The sequence below is a fragment of the Esox lucius genome, chromosome 1 (genome assembly GCF_011004845.1).
Source record: "Esox lucius isolate fEsoLuc1 chromosome 1, fEsoLuc1.pri, whole genome shotgun sequence".
NCBI lineage: Eukaryota > Metazoa > Chordata > Actinopteri > Esociformes > Esocidae > Esox > Esox lucius.
In genome coordinates this window covers 42,977,035-42,999,365 of record NC_047569.1, presented here as the reverse complement: position 1 = coordinate 42,999,365, position 22,331 = coordinate 42,977,035, and positions in this window count along the sequence as shown.

Genomic DNA, 22,331 nt, shown 5'->3' with positions numbered 1-22,331 from the left:
AATAAACAACAACAAGGGCAAACATACAGTTATACAAGTTATAGTTGTAAACAAATGTCTTATATATTACCTAATCAGAGAATTAGAAATATAAGACTAATATCAATATTCTCCTCTAAAGGTCCATTGCATCTTCTTTAATCAGGATATATAACCTTTATTTTATTGTAAATGTACAGAAAATTCTTCTGCTGGAAAACCTGTGACCTGGCTGTGAAAGTTGACCAGTCTGGGACCCGTGATAAGGCTGTGAACTGTGACCAGTCTGGGATCTGTGACATGGCTGTGAACTGTGACCAGCCTGGGACCTGTTACATGGCCGTGAACTATGACCAGTCTGGGACCTGTGACATGGCTGTGAACTGTGACCAGTCTGGGACCTGTGACCTGGCTGTGAACAGTGACCAGTCTGGGACCTGTGACATGGCTCTCAACTGTGACCAGTCTGGGAACTGTGACATGGTTCTGAACTGTGACCAGTCTGGGACCAGTGACATGGCTCTCAACTGTGACCAGTCTGGGAACTGTGACATAGTTCTGAACTGTGGCCATTGTGGGATTTGTGATCTGGCTGTGAACTGGGACCAGTCTGGGATTTGTGATCTGGCTGTGAACTGTGACCAGTCTGGCACTTGTGACTTGTCTGTGACCCGGCAGGAATCTGGCTGTGACCTAGATGTGACACGTGACTTAGCTATGACCTTGCTGTTCAGCATATATGTTGAGTCTGGGTAAAGACATCAAAAAATTAAAAAAGACAGTTGTTAGAAACATCTAGAAAACAACAGCTGTGTCAGAGCAGGGAATCTGAGTTGGGTCCAAATGCAGATATTTTATTATGCTAATGAGTATTGCTTTTGTTATTGCACCACAATGACACAGTTTGGTTTCTAAATAGCACATTATTCTGTATATACTTTAACAATGTGGTCTCTGGTCCATAGTGGGACACATTAACAATGTGGACTCTGGTCCATAGTGGGACACATTAACAATGTGGACTCTGGTCCATAGTGGGACACATTAACAATGTGGACTCTGGTCCATAGTGGGACACATTAACAATGTGGACTCTGGTCCATAGTGGGACACATTAACAATGTGGACTCTGGTCCACAGTGGGACACTTTAACAATGTGGACTCTGGTCCATAGTGGGACACTTTAACAATGTGGACTCTGGTCCATAGTGGGACACATTAACAATGTGGACTCTGGTCCATAGTGGGACACTTTAACAAGGTGGACTCTGGTCCATAGTGGGACACTTTACAGAGAACAGGGTTCCATTTTCTGACTCACAGAGAGAATTATCACAAAAATCCAGGATTTTTTGTGAGACAGCAGGAAATGAGACAGTTCCAGTATGTGCTGTTGTCTATCTTCCAGGTCCAAATCTAAGCACTCCTGGATGCTCCCTCTGAGGACACAGAAATAGAAATCCATTCTGGACAATTATAACCTGAAATCATGTGGCTTTTCATGCAGTGGGCTGTGAGAAGAGCAGCTGTCATTCCCCACAAGGCGACGGCATGATGCATCCAACACAGCAATTCACCATCTCCATAAACAGCACACTGCAATATGGTTCACCTGGCTGGAACCAATGACAAAGGACGTGGATGGAAAGTGAAAATAAAGAGACAGAAAGAAGAGAAGGGAGGGAGAGAGGAAAGGAGGTAGAGAGTAGGAGAAAAAACAAATCCTTTATGTACTGTACAGTTGCTCTGGGGCCCATGTGCCCTTGACAACATGTTGGTGTTGTAATGTCAGACTATTATCAACCTGAAACCGTTATCTTGGCATAGCAATGCAATTAGATTCAACAAATCTATGCTTACAGTACGTCAATGCCTTGCTTTCAATTTCAAATATGACACCTAACAAAATACAATGAAAATTATAAACGTAACACTTTTGTTTTTGCCCCAATTTATCATGAGCTGAACTCAAAGATCTAAGACTTTCTCTATGTACACAAAAGGCTTATTTCTCTCAAATATTGTTCAGAAATCTGTTTAAATCTGTGTTAGTGAGCTTCTCCTTTGCCGATATAATCCATCCACCTCACAGGTGTGGCATATCAAGATGCTGATTAGACAGCATGATTATTGCACAGGTGTGCCTTAGGCTGGCCACAATAAAAGGCCACTCTAAAATGTGCAGTTCCATCACACAGCACAATGCCAAAGATGTCACATGTTTCGAGGGAGAGTGCAATTGGCATGCTGACTGCAGGAATGTCCAACAGAGCTGTTGCCCGTTAATTGTATGTTCATTTCTGTATCATAAGCCGTCTCCAAAGGCAATCTTCTTATAGCCTATGCCATCTTAATGTAGAGCAACAATTATTTTTTTCAGATCCTCAAAGAGTTCTTTGCCATGAGGTGCCATGTTGAACTTCCAGTGACCAGTATGAGGGAGTGTGAGAGCGATAACACCAAATTTAACACACCTGCTCCCCATTCACACCTGAGACCTTGTAACACTAATGAGTCACATGACACCGGGGAGGGAAAATGGCTAATTGGGCCCAATTTGGACATTTTCACTTAGAGGTGTACTCACTTTTGTTGCCAGTGTGTTGTGTTATTTTGCGGGGACAGCAAATGCACACTGTTATACACGCTGTACACTCACTACCTAACATTGTAGCAAAGTGTCATTTCTTCAGTGTTGTCACATGAAAAGATATACTCAAATATTTACAAAAATTTGAGGGGTGTACTCAATTTTGTGAGACACTGTAAGTAGGTCTCTGCTGTAAGTCAGGATTGACGTAAGTAAGTCTCTGGTGTACATAAGTAGGTCTCTGGTGTAAATCAGGATAGACATAAGTAGGGGTCTGGTGTAAACCAGGATAGACATAAGTAGGGGTCTGGTGTAAACCAGGATAGACATAAGTAGGTCTCTAGAGTAAACCAGGATAGACATTAGTAGGTCTCTAGTGTAAACCAGGATAGACATAAGTAGGTCTCTGGTGTAAACCAGGATAGACATAAATACATCCCTGCTGAAAACCAGGATAGACATAAGTAGGGGTCTGGTGTAAACCAGGATAGACATAAGTAGGTCTCTAGAGTAAACCAGGATAGACATAAGTAGGTCTCTAGTGTAAACCAGGATAGACATAAGTAGGTCTCTGGTGTAAACCAGGATAGACATAAATACATCCCTGCTGAAAACCAGGATAGACATAATTAGGTCTCTGGTGTAAACCAGGATAGACATAAGTAGGTCTCTTGTGTAAACCAGGATAGACATAAATACGTCCCTGCTGAAAACCAGGATAGACATAATTAGGTCTCTGGTGTAAACCAGGATAGACATAAGTACATCTCTGGTGTAAACCAGGATAGACATAAGTAGGTCTCTGGTGTAAACCAGGATAGACATAAGTACATCTCTGGTGTAAACCAGGATAGACATAAGTAGGTCTCTGGTGAAAACCAGGATAGACATATATTGGTCGATGCTGTAAGCCAGGATGGAAATAAATAAGTAGTTGTCAGAACATATTTTTATGTTTTAACTTTGAAAGAGATGCTAGTTCTTGGACCAAAAAACTCCTCAGCATTACTCTGGACCCTGACCCTGAGAAAGAGGAGAGAAGGAGACAGATAGGAGAGAGAGTGGAGAGTGAGGGAAAACAGACAATCTGAATGCATTGCCCTTTAGGTACAGTCCCACAGGGAGCCCATTACGAACCTGAAACCATTATCTTCACTATGTCACCATAGCAAGGATTGGCAGGATGGTCATATTTGCAAGGGTACATTTTTAACCTTTGTTTAAACAGGTTTAGCCTCGATGAGATTAAAAATCTATTTTCCGAGTGGCTGCTGGACGAAAATATACTTGGCAGTATGGCTGATGGGTGAGTTGTCACAAGAAACATTTTTTTGTTTTATCTTTAGTTTAAAGGTGGGTGAGATGGAAAGTGAATGAAAGTGAGAATTCAAGCCAAATTCCAAGATATCTGTAGGTGTTAACAAAGCCTAATTCAATGACATTTATGGCCAGGATGTTTTGGAGTAGGCAGTGCTCTCTCCAATCAAAGAGCATACATTTTGTATATTTTTTGTTATCAAGAATTAGATGTTACATTGAATGTTATTAAAGCTATGTTGGAGGGTGGACAGGATTCAGTTCATTTGGGGTAAGTTGGGATCAACCTGTTTGCCCCCTTAAAGGATGGCAGCAGCTTTCCAATCTTTTGGGACTACAGCTTTTTGTATTGTAATGTTTAAAGGCAGGTGATAGATGCTGAGATCATTTAGGCACAGTCTGAATAATGGGGTCCATATCATCCAATCCAGCTGCTTATATGGATCCAGTTCTAACAATTCATTTAGCACCTCATTTACTGGTATTTGTCAGAAGTTGAAAAGGGGTGAAGTCTAGTCACAGGGCATCATTTTGTCCCTAAAAAGTCTAAAGAAATGGCTGGAGGCTGGGCCATCTCCAGTAGAGCTCCAAACTAGACTGATGACTCCTAGCTGTTCTAATTCAACTAGTGCTCTAACCATTGGGCTACTCACCACATTTCCCCAACACCTTGTTTTTGATGTACGTTTAGCCTTTAAAGGTAATTAATAACCTGTTCCCTGTAGAGTCAGAAATGTGTCACCCAACCAATGCTTGTTCCAATACATATCATTCAGTTGGAAACTTTTATGTTCAAATTCATTGTTATAATAGTTATAGGCATAGGATACACATTGTAGACCACAACCCAAAATATAGCAGCAGGACACAATATCAGTTCTAGTAATCCTGGACTATTTACATAAACATATACTGTATACAGTGTGTGTAAGTGTGACTGTCTGTAAGGATTTATGCTCATCAATGTATGTTCAGTAGAGTCAGTGTAGGTGGTCAGACAGGTCAGATGTTCAGTAGAGTTGGTGTAGGTGGTTAGACAGGTCCAGAAACTGTCCCTGAGCCTGCATATGAAACACTATGCTTAAGGACAATCACAGTCTAACTGACTGTAAGAGCATGAGCAACAACTGTGCAGCGATAGTGTCTTGACAGAACCCATGGTGATACGCCACATCTTTAGTCGTCCAGGGTGACACGCCACATCTTCAGTCGGCCAAGGTGACATGACATCTTTAGTCGTCCAGGGTGACTCGCCACATCTTCAGTTGGCCAAGGTGACATGACATCTTCAGTCGCCCAAGGTGACATGCCACATCGTCAGTCACCCAGGGTGACATGACATCTTCAGTCATCCAGGGTGACATGCCACATCGTCAGTCACCCAGGGTGACATGCCACATCGTCAGTCGCCCAGGGTGACACGCCACATCTTCAGTCGCCCAGGGTGACACGCCACATCTTCAGTCGCCCAGGGTGACACGCCACATCTTCAGTCGGCCAAGGTGACATGACATCTTCCGTCATCCAGGGGGATCTTCTTTGATTTGCTTATATCCAGGAATATGGTATTATCCTGGCATCCCAAGTCCAGTTTGCTTCCCTCCTCCCTGTAATAATTGTTGTTGGTAATTACGACTGTGGTGTTGTCTGCAAATTTGATGATGGATTTGGTGTTATGCAACGGCTTGCAGTCATGTGTGAACAGGGTTACGAGTCAGAAAATATATGTTACTGCCATTTCTCAAAGACTGAAGTCTTCCCATCAGAAAGCCCAGTATCAAAACATACAGGGTATTGATCTTGTCCAGTGGTCTGCGCTTGGTGATGGGTTTGGAGAGAAAATAATATTGAAGCTGAACAATGGTAAATAAAAAGCATTCTGACATAGGTGTTCCTCTTCTCAATGAGTTGTACAGCTGTATGAATAGCAATGGAAATGGCATCCTCCAGTCCATTCATCTGTTGTGGCAGTACACAAATTGTAGAGGATCTTCTGATCCCTCTCAAAATGTTGTCAGAGTGATAGTAATTAGGACATGTTACCTATGTTTCCTTGGGCATTAGGAGCATGGTTATTACCTTGCAGCCAGCAGAAAATAGGCTGGGACAGGAATGTGAAGGATTGAGATATGGGTCTCAACACTTTGATTGTTCTTACAAGTTTATGGGCAGGGAAACAACACTGGTACACTCATTCCTACTATTCTCTCCTGTTATGCTCATTGGGGCTTAAGCAGTTGCAGCTGTACCCCATCAGGAGTTGGGCACTGGCTGTACTATGTTCAAACGTCTCATCTCTCTGCAGTCATTAAGTCTGTGTTTCACAGGGTTGGCTGTGTTCAACATTGCTGTCCATGGTCCTGTATCCCTGCGCAGTAATCAACAGTGCTGTCCATGGTCCTGTATCTCTGTGCAGTAATCAACAGTGCTGTCCATGGTCCTGTATCTCTGTGCAGTAATCAACAGTGCTGTCCATGGTCCTGTATCTCTGGGTTTGCAGTAATCAACAGTGCTGTCCATGGTCCTGTATCTCTGGGTTTGCAGTGATCAACAGTGCTGTCCATGGTCCTGTATCTCTGGGTTTGCAGTGATCAACAGTGCTGTCCATGGGCCTGTATCTCTGGGTTTGCAGTAATCAACAGTGCTGTCCATGGTCCTGTATCTCTGGGTTTGCAGTAATCAACAGTGCTGTCCATGGTCCTGTATCTCTGGGTTTGCAGTGATCAACAGTGCTGTCCATGGTCCTGTATCTCTGGGTTTGCAGTAATCAACAGTGCTGTCCATGGTCCTGTATCTCTGGGTTTGCAGTGATCAACAGTGCTGTCCATGGGCCTGTATCGCTGTGCAGTGATCAACAACGCTGTCCATGGTCATGTATCTCTGGGTTTGCAGTGATCAACAGTGCTGTCCATGGTCCTGTATCTCAATAAGGTCCTGTATCTGATAAGGTGCATGCTTAACCTATAAGTTGTAAGTTCTGTAAACCTCTGACTTTTTAATTAACTTAGAAATATTGAGGCAACTGACTGCCTTACATTTTTTATTTCTACCTACTTACTTGGGTTTACAGTGTAATACGTTATACCAACATGTTATATAATCTATGAAGCAGGTGATTGTCCCTCTGTCACACTGGTCTCCGGGGCTCTTGACCATGATCATCCTTGTCGGTGTACTAACCACCGGCATGAGAACGATGGCAGCAACTCCCCTTCCCTACTTGTCTTGTTGTGTTGATTGCCATCGCTTTAAGTTGCCCTTTTTTCTGTTCTTCCCTCATGGGTTTTTGGACTATGTGTATTATGTTTAGCCACATAGTATGCTGCTTAACTACTGATATTATAAATGGTTTTTTGTTACCTGATTCTGCACCTGGTGCCTTTCCTCCTATTCTGATGCCCATTACACCCTCGTAAGTAACATCTGTCAATTGTCTAGAGGTTGGTCATTCAATAGTACTTAACAATCAACATAATTATATTGTCTATAGAATTATGTCAATATAATATTAGACAAAGCACAATAAAACAAAACATGTATGGTCACTAAAGATAAGGATCCTTGGGGTCCTACTAGACCAGACTCTTTCCTTTGAACCCCATGTCTACTCAGTCACCAAGTCTGCTTTCTTCCATCTTAAAACCACCTCCCATATCTGCCCCATTCTCTTCGATACCTCTGCCGAAACCCTCATTCATGCATTTGTCACTTCCCGCCTCGACTACTGTAATGGAATCCTGGGTGGTGTCTAGAAGAAGGCCCTGAATCGGCTTCAATATGCACAAAACTCTGTAATGGAATCCTGGTTGGTGTCTAGAAGAAGGCCCTGAACAGGGTTCAATATGCACAAAACTTTGCCGCCAGGATCCTAACCTTCTCTAAACACTGGGACCATATCACTCTTGAAAAACTTCATTGGCTCCCCACAGAACAGAGAATCACCTTTAAAATCCTTCTCCTCAAGTTTAAGGCACTCCGTGACCTAGCTCCTCCCTATCTAGCGCATCTTCTCCACCATTACACCCCTGCACCAAGCATTTACTGCTGCTGCACCCAAACTATGGAATACCCCCCCCCCCCCCCCCCCCCGATGCTCTGACAATCTAGATACCTTCAAGACCCTTCTATGTGGATTCATCGTCATGGCAGTGGCCCTGTCTGACTACGTTATTGATCATCAAAGTTGGGGAGTAACAGACTACAAAAAAACAGAAACTGTAATCAGTTATGTTACCAACACAAATATTGTAATAAAAAAAAACATTACTTTTGGATTACTTGAAAAAGAATAGGTGCGGGAAATAATTGTGACACATTGCATGTTTGAGTTTATTATTTAATGTTTTAAAAATGTTGTTATTTGAACCAAAATAAGAATTGCGCGCCTCAGTTGTGGGTGATTATCATGCGCACAAAGGTGGTTCGCTCACATAACCAGATTAATAATGTATTAAGCGCTGTTTAAATTTTCTCCGGTTTTTGTAGGTTGGATGGCTGATAAAAACAGAGTATATCTATGATAATATTAGCCATAAAATGTTATTTAGTTATCTACTCAACGCTTCTTTCTCAGAATAATGATAGGCCTAGCTGTTGATATATCTTTTTCAAATTTCAAGGTTTATTTACAAATGCACCAAACACAGCCAGGACACGTTTCACTGAAGAACTCTGACAGGAATTGTTTAGATTAGTCAGCTATTTAAATAACTGTAACATGGCGCTGCCTTCAAGATAAAACATTATATGGAGTTTACCATGACATTTGAGGAGAAAAGGTGTGTTGGGAAGCATTCTGCCAAAGGATGATTATTTGCATTTGACGCAGCCATATCAACTCCGTCCATACCAGCCTGGTCTCAGGACACTACATTGACAATTCTATGTACATTTAGCCAGAGGATTTCGTAAGATATATTACATTCAGTAAAATAACGTTAGACTCGGAATTGAGAAAAAACTGAAAACTGTGTTTTGAACTAGCAACCTTCCACAAAGGTGTGTACCCACTGCTCCAGTGAGGAACATGTTAACAGTAAGGGTGAGTGGTGTTGTCACAACATAAATATGTTTGAAGTGATTTTCTTTGTAATCCTAACCCAAACCATAACCCTAATATTAACCCCAGTGCTGTGATACCTAACCTTAACCCAAAGCCTAACCTGAACGCCGAAGCTGTGCAACCTAACCAAACCTTAACCTAACCTTTTTGTTTCCTAACCGTAGCCCATACCTTAACCCTAACCTTAACTCCAGTGCTGTGAGATCCAACCCTAACCCTATCCCCAGTGCTGTGATGCCTTACATTAACCTAACTTTAACGATAAAATGCTTTTATAACATATTCTAGCGCCCTTGGTGTTGCTGTAACTCATCCTAAATCCACATATCCAGTGTGGGGTAGTGGGTAGGGTGATTGTCATCTCATCCAAATGTTGCTGGTTTGAAACGCAGGTTAAACATTTTGTGAGAAAATCGTTTTTCTGGCATTCGTATGTTATTTTACGTTTTAATAGCGCTCGTAACATTTGATACGTTGTAATAGCGTTCGTAAGATATGTTACATTTTAATCATTTCGTTATGTATCATACATTTTGGCGCATTGTAATGTAACCCAACGTAAAGTCACATATCACACTAAATCGGGTGCCATGGATTTATGTAAAATAGTGTCCTGAGACCACGTTGTCCATACAGGGGATATGATTCTGCTTGCTTTGCATCTTTTAGAGTAATTGCCATTTATTTTTCAACAATGATTTGAAGCAATTAAAAACATGAATAAAACACAAATAACAAAACAGGGTTATGCATCATTAGATTTTGGGTTATGTTCAGATAAAATTCAGATTCTGGAAGATCGAGGTTTATTGGATTAATTGAAATGACTAAATATCTGACAGAACTTTAGTATGTAATGTAGAGAAGTAGCCCAATCATATTGAAGTAGAAGCAGTGGTTTAGAAAACCCTTTCCAAAAGCACGGTACAGAACACATAAGGTAAAATGCTAATTCAGTTTTTGGTCAGCAATGTACACTCTAACATTGATTGATCCTGCAAAAGGTGTTCCATTGGTTATAGGTTATTCCTATTTTTCAAATGTAATCTATTATTATGTTATTATTATTATTAACTACAAAGAACCTTGTTAAATATATTTTTTAATCCCAAACAAATTGTAACTATGGCAAAACTCTTGTTTGTTGCTTTTATTTATAATTACTATTTTTAATTGTTCTTCATTGAACAAATAGGAAAGTTTATTTTTAACGTTCCATTCAGATCTTTATGATGATCTTTATGTTCAGGGTTCTTCTTGAACTTTAAAAAGGCCTCCGCTATGGTTACAAACCAAAGAACCAATACCTGGTATTATTCAGAATATAATTGTATGTACACTGGGCCCTGGTCAAACAAAGTGCAATTTCAAGGGTTCTAGTTGGAATGCAGACAGAGGCTGGATCAGTGAAGTGATTGTGATGCTACTCTCCTCTCATGACCATAGAGGATGAATGACTCATTTATTACCAGAAGAATGAATAAAGAATACGGTAGCAGTCTGGTGAGGCACTATGGTGTTCATCAAACATACAGTAAACTGTTTTACATTTCCAATTAAAGTATTCATCCTGGGGTTACTGGCTGCTAAGTGTGATACAAAGAATACAAAACAGTGGTAAAGTGCTCAGACACACCACACCAACTACACACAGAACACACTGACCACACACATCATACCAACTACACACACATCACATTAACCACACACATCATACCAACTACACACACATCACATTAACCACACACATCATACCAACTACACACACACCACATTAACCACACACATCATACCAACTACACACACATCACATTAACCACACACATCATACCAACTACACACACATCACATTAACCACACACATCATACCAACTACACACACACCACATTAACCACACACATCATACCAACTACACACACACACACACCACATTAACCACACACATCATACCAACTACACACACACATCACACTGACCACACACATCATACCAACTACACACAAACCACATTAACCACACACATCATACCAACTACACACACACCACATTAACCACACACATCATACCAACTACACACACACCACATTAACCACACACATCATACCAACTACACACAAACCACATTAACCACACACATCATACCAACTACACACACACCACATTAACCACACACATCATACCAACTACACACAAACCACATTAACCACACACATCATACCAACTACACACAAACCACATTAACCACACACATCATACCAACTACACACACATCATACCAACTACACACACATCATACCAACTACACACACACCACATTAACCACACACATCATACTAACTACACACATCATACCAACTACACACACATCATACCAACTACACACACACCACATTAACCACACACATCATACCAACTACACACACATCACATTAACCACACACATCATACTAACTACACACACATCACACTGACCACACACATCATACCAACTACACACAAACCACATTAACCACACACATCATACCAACTACACACACACCACATTAACCACACACATCATACCAACTACACACACATCACATTAACCACACACATCATACCAACTACACACAAACACCACATTAACCACACACATCATACCAACTACACACAAACCACATTAACCACACACATCATACCAACTACACACACATCACATTAACCACACACATCATACCAACTACACACACACCACATTAACCACACACATCATACCAACTACACACACATCACATTAACCACACACATCATACCAACTACACACACACCACATTAACCACACACATCATACCAACTACACACACATCACATTAACCACACACATCATACCAACTACACACACACCACACTAACCACACACAGCATACCAACTACACACACACCACACTAACCACACACATCATACCAACTACACACAAACCACATTAACCACACACATCATACCAACTACACACACACCACACTAACCACACACAGCATACCAACTACACACACATCACATTAACCACACACATCATACCAACTACACACACATCACATTAACCACACACATCATACCAACTACACACAAACCACATTAACCACACACATCATACCAACTACACACACACCACACTAACCACACACAGAATACCAACTACACACACATCACATTAACCACACACATCATACTAACTACACACACACCACATTAACCACACACATCATACCAACTACACACACACCACATTAACCACACACATCATACCAACTACACACACACCACATTAACCACACACATCATACCAACTACACATACACACCACACTGACCACACACATCATACCAACTACACACACATCATACCAACTACACACACACCACATTAACCACACACATCATACCAACTACACACACACCACATTAACCACACACATCATACCAACTACACACACACCACACTGACCACACACATCATACTAACTACACACAAACCACATTAACCACACACATCATACCAACTACACACACACCACATTAACCACACACATCATACCAACTACACACACATCACATTAACCACACACATCATACCAACTACACACAAACCACATTAACCACAAACATCATACCAACTACACACAAACCACATTAATCACACACATCATACCAACTACACACAAACCACATTAACCACACACATCATACCAACTACACACAAACCACATTAACCACACACACCACCAACACCAACATTCCAACCCAGCCATCAAAAATAATGTAGAGAATGAAAAAACTGGTAGAGCACAAACACACACAGACACAGACAGTGACACAAAGTAGTGCACTATCGTCCTCATTGCTGATCGTTTGACGTTACTCAGTACACAGAAGCCTGCTCTTTCTCTGTTCTTGTTCCGTGCCTTTGGCAATATCAACCTCTACTGTAATTCTCTACAGTACCAGACCTGTAAGGTTGCATGCTGCCACTTTGTGGCTTCTTGTTGATATGCTTCTCATCATTAGAGAGCTGTAATATTCCCAGTAACTGTGTGCCACTTCAGTCAGGCTGTGTCTTCTGTCTGCTTTGTTTGAAATACTAGAGAAGAATCCCCTTCCTCTAGGGTGCAGTCGGCCGGTAGAATGAGACAGTATTGGCTTTGGTAATATAACTAAAGCATTCATTGGGCATGGGGCCTTGACTGTCACCAATACAACTGTAGCTTTGAAAATATGATTCTAGTGAGGCCTATAGGGCTTAAGTCTACAGGTCTCGGTAGTGTAATATGCTACTATCACATTGACAAGGCTCAAGGCTGGAAGGCCTTTGGAGGTAGCAGGCAGGAGGTTTATCAACAAACATGGAACAATGATCGACAAAGACAAGAAACTGGGTAAACTGAACAGGGAAGTGATAAGAGACAAATTAAACAGGTGGCAAGACTAAACAGGACACAGGTGAATTCAATCAACATTAGGAGTTACTGACTAGAAACATACTGACTAGTCCTTAACTATATTGAACATAGAGATGTAACAAGGTTCAGCCCGTTACAAAGGCTGAATACATAGAAGTAATGAGTAGGATTCTCAGTCTATTACCACAGTGGAATTTTGGTTTTGTCACAGAAGATAAAAAAACTGCTTATCTGGAATTGTACATTAAAACACACTCACAGACATTGATATCACTATACTTGTGAGGACCAACAACTGATCATAAAACTTTAAACCGAACCTTAAACCTGACCTAACCTGAATCATTAACCCATAACAAATAATTCTAACCCTACATTTATAACACAAATACACATACACTTTTTGACTGACTGACTGACTACCCCTTGTTAAATAGCGTAGTGGTTAGAGAAGCGGACTTGTGAACTATAGTCCCGAGTTTGTATCTCCTCGCAGGCAAAGCGAAGTACGCATTGTGAATTATTCTGTATTTATGAAAACTTTGCTGGCTAAAACGGAAACTGTTTACGGTTATATTGCAACTGTTTCTGGAATGGAATAGTTCATCTTCTGTCTCGCTATTTGTGGTGGAGGTATACTTAATAAAAACGTCAGTTTTACACAATCCTCAATGGAGTCTAGCGACTGCTGAAACGTGTAATGCCATGGCGTAGTGGTTAAAGATAATGCCTCTCATGTGGAAGACCTAAGTTTGATTCTATTGAGAGCAATGACATTTATTAATGATTTCTGGTAAATTCCACGATTCTCTCGTCTTTTCACTTGAAAAACATAGTAATCGTCGCCTTTATTGATAGTTATTGTATAAATGTCATTCAAAGTATGTTGTTTTGCCATGAAAGAAAAAAATACGATCTTATGCCATGAAATGAAATAACTTTGGCAGACTCGCTAGCAATTGCTCAATTCTTATGACTTTTCCAGTAAGTTAGTAGATACCGGTAAAGCTTATTACTGGCTTATTCGCTGTTAAAACAGCCAGTGGCAAATGCAATAAATAGCCACTATTTGTGGGGGAGGTTAACTTAGTAAGAAACGTTAGTCTCAATTTAACTGTATCAATGTTATTCATGAATGGCCAATTAACTATTAAAACGGCAACTGGCAAGAGGATTTGTTCAGGATAGAGACAAGAGGCTATACTGACACCCAGCAAATGTACTTATGTCATCCAATAAAATGCAAATTAATTATTTAAAAATCATACAAAGTGATTTTCTGGATTTCTGTTTTAGATTCCGTCTCTCACATTTTAAGTGTACCTATGATATAAATGACAGACTTTTACATGCTTTGTAAGTGGGAAAACCTGCAAAATTGGCAGTGTATCAAATACTTGTTCTCCCCACTGTATTTTATATGTTCATCAAAGGAGAGGTCAGGGTCAAGAGTAACGCAGAGGTTTCTTACAGTTTTTTTGGGATACGACCATGCAGCCGTTGAGGTTCATAGTGAGATCTGGCAACAAAGCCCTTTGTTTCTTGGGTCCTAAAGAAAGAAAGAAATTATCTGCCATCCACTTCCTAATATCTGAAACGCATGCTTCCAAAGTAGCAGATTTTGGGGCTTCTCCATGCCTCATTCAAATATACAATTAGCCTTTCGCTGAGCCCCGTCCCCCTTAGTTACTGTTGCTACGTTCGACAAACAAATGGTCAAACACAAAAAACAAATGGTCAAACACGACCAGCGCGACAGATTTCCATGACGGGAAGAGGTATACCCGTGCGTGGCAGTGACCTTTTTTGGAGCAATACCTCTGCGATATCCTCCAGATCGAGGCAAAAGGGGTTACAGTATGCAGTGGAGGGATATATTCAAAATATAAAAATACGCAATGAAGGAGACACGACTAGAAGGTCTAGAAGGACATTAGAAGGTAATTTGTTACCTTCACGAGTGCAATCTCAGTACTATGATGGGGTCTAAAACCAGACTGGAGCATTTCATTAATGTTATTTGTCTTAAGGAAGGCATTCAGTTGTTGGGAACCAATTTTTCTAAGATTTTTGAGAGGAACAGGAGGTTCGATATTGGACTATAATTGTTTAATATGACAGGATTCAGATTCAGTATTTTAAGAAGAGGCTTAGTTTGCGTAATTGTCGAGTGATAAGGGATAAAAGAAAACTGTGTCCCCTTTGACACCTGGTCAGTGAGGTTGAGGACATTTTCAGGACAACTGAGATTTTGGGGACTATAACTATTTAAGGAGGAGTCAGTTCTTTTTTTTCTAATAGTGATGATCTTTTCATTTAAAGTAGTTCATGTATTCATTACAGCTAAAGTGAAGACCCACTTCACTTGTTGAGCGTTGCTTTTTTGTAAACTTCGCAACTGTATCCAAGAGAAATGTTGGATTGTTTTTGTTCACCTATATTAGGTTGGAGAAATAAGCTGATCAAGCAGATGTGAGATCTTGGTATGTTAGTACTTGGTATTGTAGAGTACTGTCTATCCAGGCTAGTCTGAATACTTCCAACCTGGTGGAGCGCCACTTTTGCTCCAATTTTCTGGAGACTTGCTTGAGTGCTCTAGTATTGTCTGTGTACCAGGGAACAAGTTTCTTGTTGCGTATTTCTTATGTTTTTAGTGGTACAACCGTATCTAAAGTATTTCGCAGTGTTGAGTTTAGATCCTCAGTTTCATCGTTTGCAGATTTATTTACTCTGTTGTTGATGAGCGAGCTTGTAAGAATATCAAGAAATCTATTTGTAGACCCAGAATTTATAGTACAGCTTTTTAAACTTTCTATTCCAGGACAGTGATCCGATATTCCAGGATTTTGGGGTGAAATTATTAGATCAACAATATCTATTTCTCGTAAAAGGACTAACTCTAAGGTATGATTGTGGCAGTGTGACCTGAGACATGTTGGATAAAACCCATTGAGTCAATTATGGCTTCAAAGGCTTTTTTAAGAGGGTCATTGGACTTTTCCATAAGAATATTTAAATTGCCAAAAATTTGAATATTATGGCTAACAGCCTGCGGCCTGACCTGCACCCTATCTCATGGTGAGGCTATAGGATTGAGACTCCCGTCAATGTTCCTAAATAAAAGAGGAGCACCACTCCAGCTAGGGTGGAGTCTGTCATTCTTCAGCAGATCAGGCCTGGCCCTATTTCTGGGAGAGTCCCAAAAAGAGAGCCAGTGATCTACAAACTCTACCTCCTGCGACGGGCAGAACAACATTTTCAGCCAGTGATTGAGTTGCGCAAGTCTGCTGTAGAGCTTTGTCACCACCCCTAGCTGGGAGGGGGCCAGAGATAATTACTCAATGCCGGCATATTTCTATGCTATGTTCTGCTTCGTAACCTCTGACTGTTTCATCCTAACATTGTTGGTGCCAACGTGAATAACAATATCTCTGTACTCTCTATACTTGCCAGTTTTATACTTCGCTGGCACCAACCCCAGATTTGCGGCTACGTCAGTGGCTCTACCCCCCAGTAAACAGTGTACAATCTCCGGCTGATTCTTTAGTGTAATACTGTGGCTAATGGAATCGTCAATGACTAACGTTTTCAATGACTGGCGATCATTCCGTAAAAGGTCCACAGATACAAATATTGCATTGGTAAACTCTTAAACGTTGAATTTAACCAATTAGTTTATATAGAGTAAATTAGAAAAAAGCCCGGTAGGTAACAGCAAGCAGCGTACAGCACGTCAACATTCCCACAATATTCTTATTGTGAAATGCTGTGTTTGCAGTATCCAAGACATAGCAGGAACCTAGTCTTCACTTTTCACTTGTCTGTCCACAGAATATTATCCCAAATGGCTTGGGGGTCATCAGTGTGTTTTTTTGCAAATGTGAGACAAGCACTAATGTTTCTCTTTGTTCGCAGTTTCTTTGTTGCTTGCAATTCTTCCATGAATAACATTTTTGCACAGTCTCTTCCTTCATGAACACTGAGTTCAACTCAGGCTAAAGGGGCCTGCAGTTCCTTAAATGTTGCCTTGTGGGTTTTTGTGGCATCGTGGATGATTTGTCGCAGGGTCTTTGGATGAAGGCTGGGTTAGGGTTAGGGTTAGGTTTAGGGTTAGGGCCGGCCTCTCCTGTAAAGATTCACCACTCTCTATTTGAAGATAATCACGGTGGAAATGTCTTAGTAACTCTTTCCTGATATATCTAATACAGTAAGGGATTCTTTTTTTTGGATCCCCTGATAAATTTTGTATGTTTGCCCACTGACAAAGAAATGATCAGTCTACAATTTTAATGGTAGGTTTATTTAAACTGTGAGAGGCAGAATAACAAAAGAAATATCCAGAAAAAAGCATGTCAAAAATTTTATAAATTGATTTGCATTTTAATGAGTGAAATAAGTATTTGATCCCCTCTCAATCAGAAACATTTCTGGCTCCCAGGTGTCTTTTATACAGGTAACGAGGTGAGTTCTGAAGAAAGTCCTACTGAAGTTAAAAAAACACATCAACGGCATGCAGAAAAAAATGTCTACTCTCCTTTTCCTCACGGATATAAGGCCCTGCTCCCCAACCTGCTTTCGGCAAATCAGACCATGCGTCGATACTGTTGCTCCCTGCTTACAGGCAGACACTAAAACAAGAGAAGCCAGTGACGAGGTCCATTTAAAGATGGACAAACAACTGTTTCCTCACCACAGACTGGGAAATGTGCCAAGAGGTGTCTGGAGGCAATATAAATGAATACATAGGATGTCAGGGACAAGATTGTAGACCTACACAAGGCTGGAATGGGCTACAAAACCACCGGCAAGCAGCTTGATGAGAAGGTGACAACAGTTGGTGCGATTATTTGCAAATGGAAGAAACACAAAAGAACTGTCAATCTCCCTGGGTCTGGGGCTCCATGCAAGATCTCACCTTGTGGAGTTGCAATGATCATGAGAACAGTGAGGAATCAGCCCAGAACCACACGGAAGGATCTTGTTAACAATCTCAAGGCAGCTGGGACCATAGTCACCAAGAAAACAGCACTAACACACAAGATTACACACCCCCAGAACATCAGTGAGCCACCACCAAAGTAGGGATGGCATTCTGTTCACTATAAGCCCTGTTGACCCCTCTCCAAACATAGCACGTATGGTTGTGACCATAAAGCTCTATTTTGGTCTCATCACTCCAAATAAGTGTTCCAGAAGCTGAGGCTGTTGTCAAGGTGTTGTTGGGCATATTGTAACAGGGCATTTTTGTGGCATTGGCACTGTAAAGGCTTCTTTCTGGCAACTCGACCATGCAGCTTATTTTTGTTCAAGTATCGTCGTATTGTGCTCCATGAAACAACCACACCATCTTTTTCCAGAGCAGCCTGTATTACTCCTGGGGTTACCTGGGTTTTTTTCTTTGGATCCCGAACAATTCTTCTGGCAGATTTGGCTGAAATCTTTCTTGGTCTACCCGACCTTGGCTTGGTATTAAGAGACCCCAGAAATGTCTTGCATTTGCAAGGCTTTGGATCTCTTTTTATATCCTCTTCCATCTTTATAAAGTTCCATTACCTTGTTACGCAGGTTAGCTTTTGATGGTTATTTTCTGCTCCCCATGGCTCAGTATCGTGCCTGTTCAGTGCATCCATGTGAGAGCTAACAAACTCATTGACTATTTATACACAGACACTAAATGCAATTTAAAAACCGACATGTGTGGGAAATTAACATTTAATTGCCATTTCAACCAGTGTGTGTCACCTTGTGTGTCTGTAACAAGGCCAAACATTTAAGGGTATTTCAACTTTTGATCAGGGCCATTTGGGTGATTTCTGTTATCATTATGATTTAAAAAGGGGCCAAACAAGTATGTGATAATAGATTTATATGATCAATATCCTTACATAAATATCTTTACATATTTTCAAAATCACTTCCAAAATCTCACAATTTCTGCCAGGGTATACAATCTTATGAGCACAACTGTATAGAGAGAGAGAGTGAGAATGATACCAAAATATAGATATAAAAGACATTCTGTAGTAGATTGATTTAGGAGATGGTTTGTATTACATATACAGTGGGGAGAACAAGTATTTGATTTTGCAGGTTTTCCCACTTACAAAGCATGTAGAGGTCTGTCATTTTTATCATAGGTACATTTCAACTGCGAGAGACAGAATCTAGAGACAAAAATCCAAAAAATCTCATTGTATGATTTTTAAATAATTAATTTGCATTTTATTGCATCACAACAGTATTTGATCACCTACCAACCAGTAAGAATATCCGGCTCTCACAAACCTGTAAATTTTTCTTTAAGAAGCCCTCCTGTTCTCCACTCATTACCTGTATTAACTGCACCTGTTTGAACTCATTACCTGTATAAAAGACACCTGTCCACACACTCAATCCAACAGACTCCAACTTCTCCACAATGGCCAAGACCAGAGAGCTGTGTAAGGACATCAGGGATAAAATTGTAGACCTGCACAAGGCTGGGATGGGCTACAGGACAATAGGCAAGCAGCTTGGTGAGAAGGCAACAACTGTTGGCGCAATTATTAGAAAATGGAAGAAGTTCAAGATGATGGTCAATCTCTCTCGGTCTAGGGTTCCATGCAAGATCTCACCTTGTGGGCCATCAATGATCATGAGGAAGGTGAGGGATCAGCCCAGAGCTACACGGCAGGACCTGGTCAATGACCTGAAAAGAGCTGGGACCACAGTCTCAAAGAAAACCATTAGTAACACATTATGCCATCATGGATTAAACTCCTGTAGCGCACACATGGTCTCCCTGCTCAAGTCAGCGCATGTCCAGGCCCATCTGAAGTTTGCCAATGACCATCTGGATGATCCAGAGGAGGAATGGGAGAAGGTCATGTGGTGTGATGAGACAAAAATAGAGCTTTTTGGTCTAAACTCCACTCCCCGTGTTTGGAGGAAGAAGAAAGGATGAGTACAACCCCAAGAACACCATCCCAACCGTGAAGCATGGAGGTGGAAACATCATTCTTTGGGGATGCTTTTCTGCAAAGGGGACAGGACGACTGCACCGTATTTATGGGAGGATGGTTGGGGCCATGTATCGCAAGATCTTGGCCAACAACCTCCTTCCCTCAGTAAGAGCATTGAAGATGGCTCGGGGCTGGGTCTTCCAGCGTGACAACGACCCGAAACACACAGCCAGGGCAACTAAGGAGTGGCTCCGTAAGAAGCATCTCAAAGTCCTGGAGTGGCCTAGCCAATCTCCAGACCTGAACCCAATAGAAAATCTTTAGAAGGTGCTTAAAGTCCATATTGTACCGTGACAGCCCTGAAACCTGAAGGATCTGGAGAAGGTCTGTATAGAGGAGTGGGCCAAAATCCCTGCTGCAGTGTGTACAAACCTGGTCAAGAACTATAGGAAACGTATGATCTCTGTAATTGCAAACAAAGGTTTCTGTACCAAATATTGAGTTCTGCTTTCCTGATGTATCAAATACTTAGGTCATGCAATAAAATGCAAATAAATTACTTAAAAATCATACAATGTGATTTTCTGGATTTTTGTTTTAAATTCCATCACTCACAGTTGAGGAGTACCTATGATGCTTTGTAAGTGGGAAAACCTACAAAATCCGGCAGTGTATCAAATACTCGTTCTCCCCACTGTATATACTGTAGAACACAGTGTGTTGTTGATTCACACAACACAGTCTGAATTATATGTATAGAAGTCAGTGTGTATTAGATTTAGAAGACAGTCTGTATTAAATAGACACAACACAGTCTGTATTAAATAGACAGAACAGTCTGTACTGAATAGACACAGAACAGTCTGTATTGAAAAGGCAGAGAACAGTCTGTATTAAATTGACATAGAACAGTCTTTATTAAATAGACACAGAACAGTCTGTATTATACAGACACAACACAGTCTGTAAACCTGAAACAAAACACAGAGATGCCTAGAGGCATCTTTTCTGCTAGGTCCTGACTATGGCCCCCAGACCAGTGCAGAGGACCCAGTGTTACATAACAGGATATACATTTAGGATGTTTTTGTGTTTATATTCTCATGTCTTTAATCTCTACATGTAATTATTTTTTTAAATGTAAGTGAATTGTTCATTTTTGTTTGCCTGTATTGTATTTTCCCTTAAGTGTCACACCCCACATTCAGGCCCCAGAACTTCGAAGAGACGACTGATCATTACTGAGAAGTGTCCTCCTCTGCTGTGCTTTCAGGAGAAACAAAGCGGCAAACATCCAGGCAGCTGACTCTGTAACACACACAGAGGAGAGTGGAGTCAGTCGCTGTCTGTAAACATGTACTCCAGTCAGCGAGTTGGCCTGTGGGGATTGTCTGAGGACTGTCCATTCCTGTCAGACAAACAGGGTATACACGCCGGCCGCGCTCTCCCTTGGCAGCTGTCCTTTACTGCTTTGAATTACACTTCAACGACAAGAAAAGCTTCTTGAGTTCTATTTATCCCAGTTTGTCTGGGTGTGTGGTCTATACTCACAGCCTGTCTGTCTGTCTCATTCTCGAGGGAAACACTTCCTCTCTGTTTCTAGATCTCTCTTGTTCTCTTCCTGTGTCACTAGCGGTTTCCTCTCATTTGATAGGCTAGCTTTGTAACGTACCTTTGATCTATTCCAAGTTTATAACTGATGAAATGATGGCTCAAAGGCTTCTTGTGTATGTCTGTCGCTCAGTTGGTAGAACATGATATCTGCAACACAAGGATAATGGGTTTGGTTCCAGGGACCAACATTATGTTGAATATATAGTGCATTGTGTAAACTATACAGTTCATTGTGTTAACTATACAGTGCATTGTGTTAACAATACAGTGCATTGTTTTAAATGTACAGTGCATTGTATTAAATATACCGTGCACTGCATTAAATATACAGTGCACTGCATTAAATATACAGTGCACTGCATTAAATATACAGTGCACTGTATTAAATAT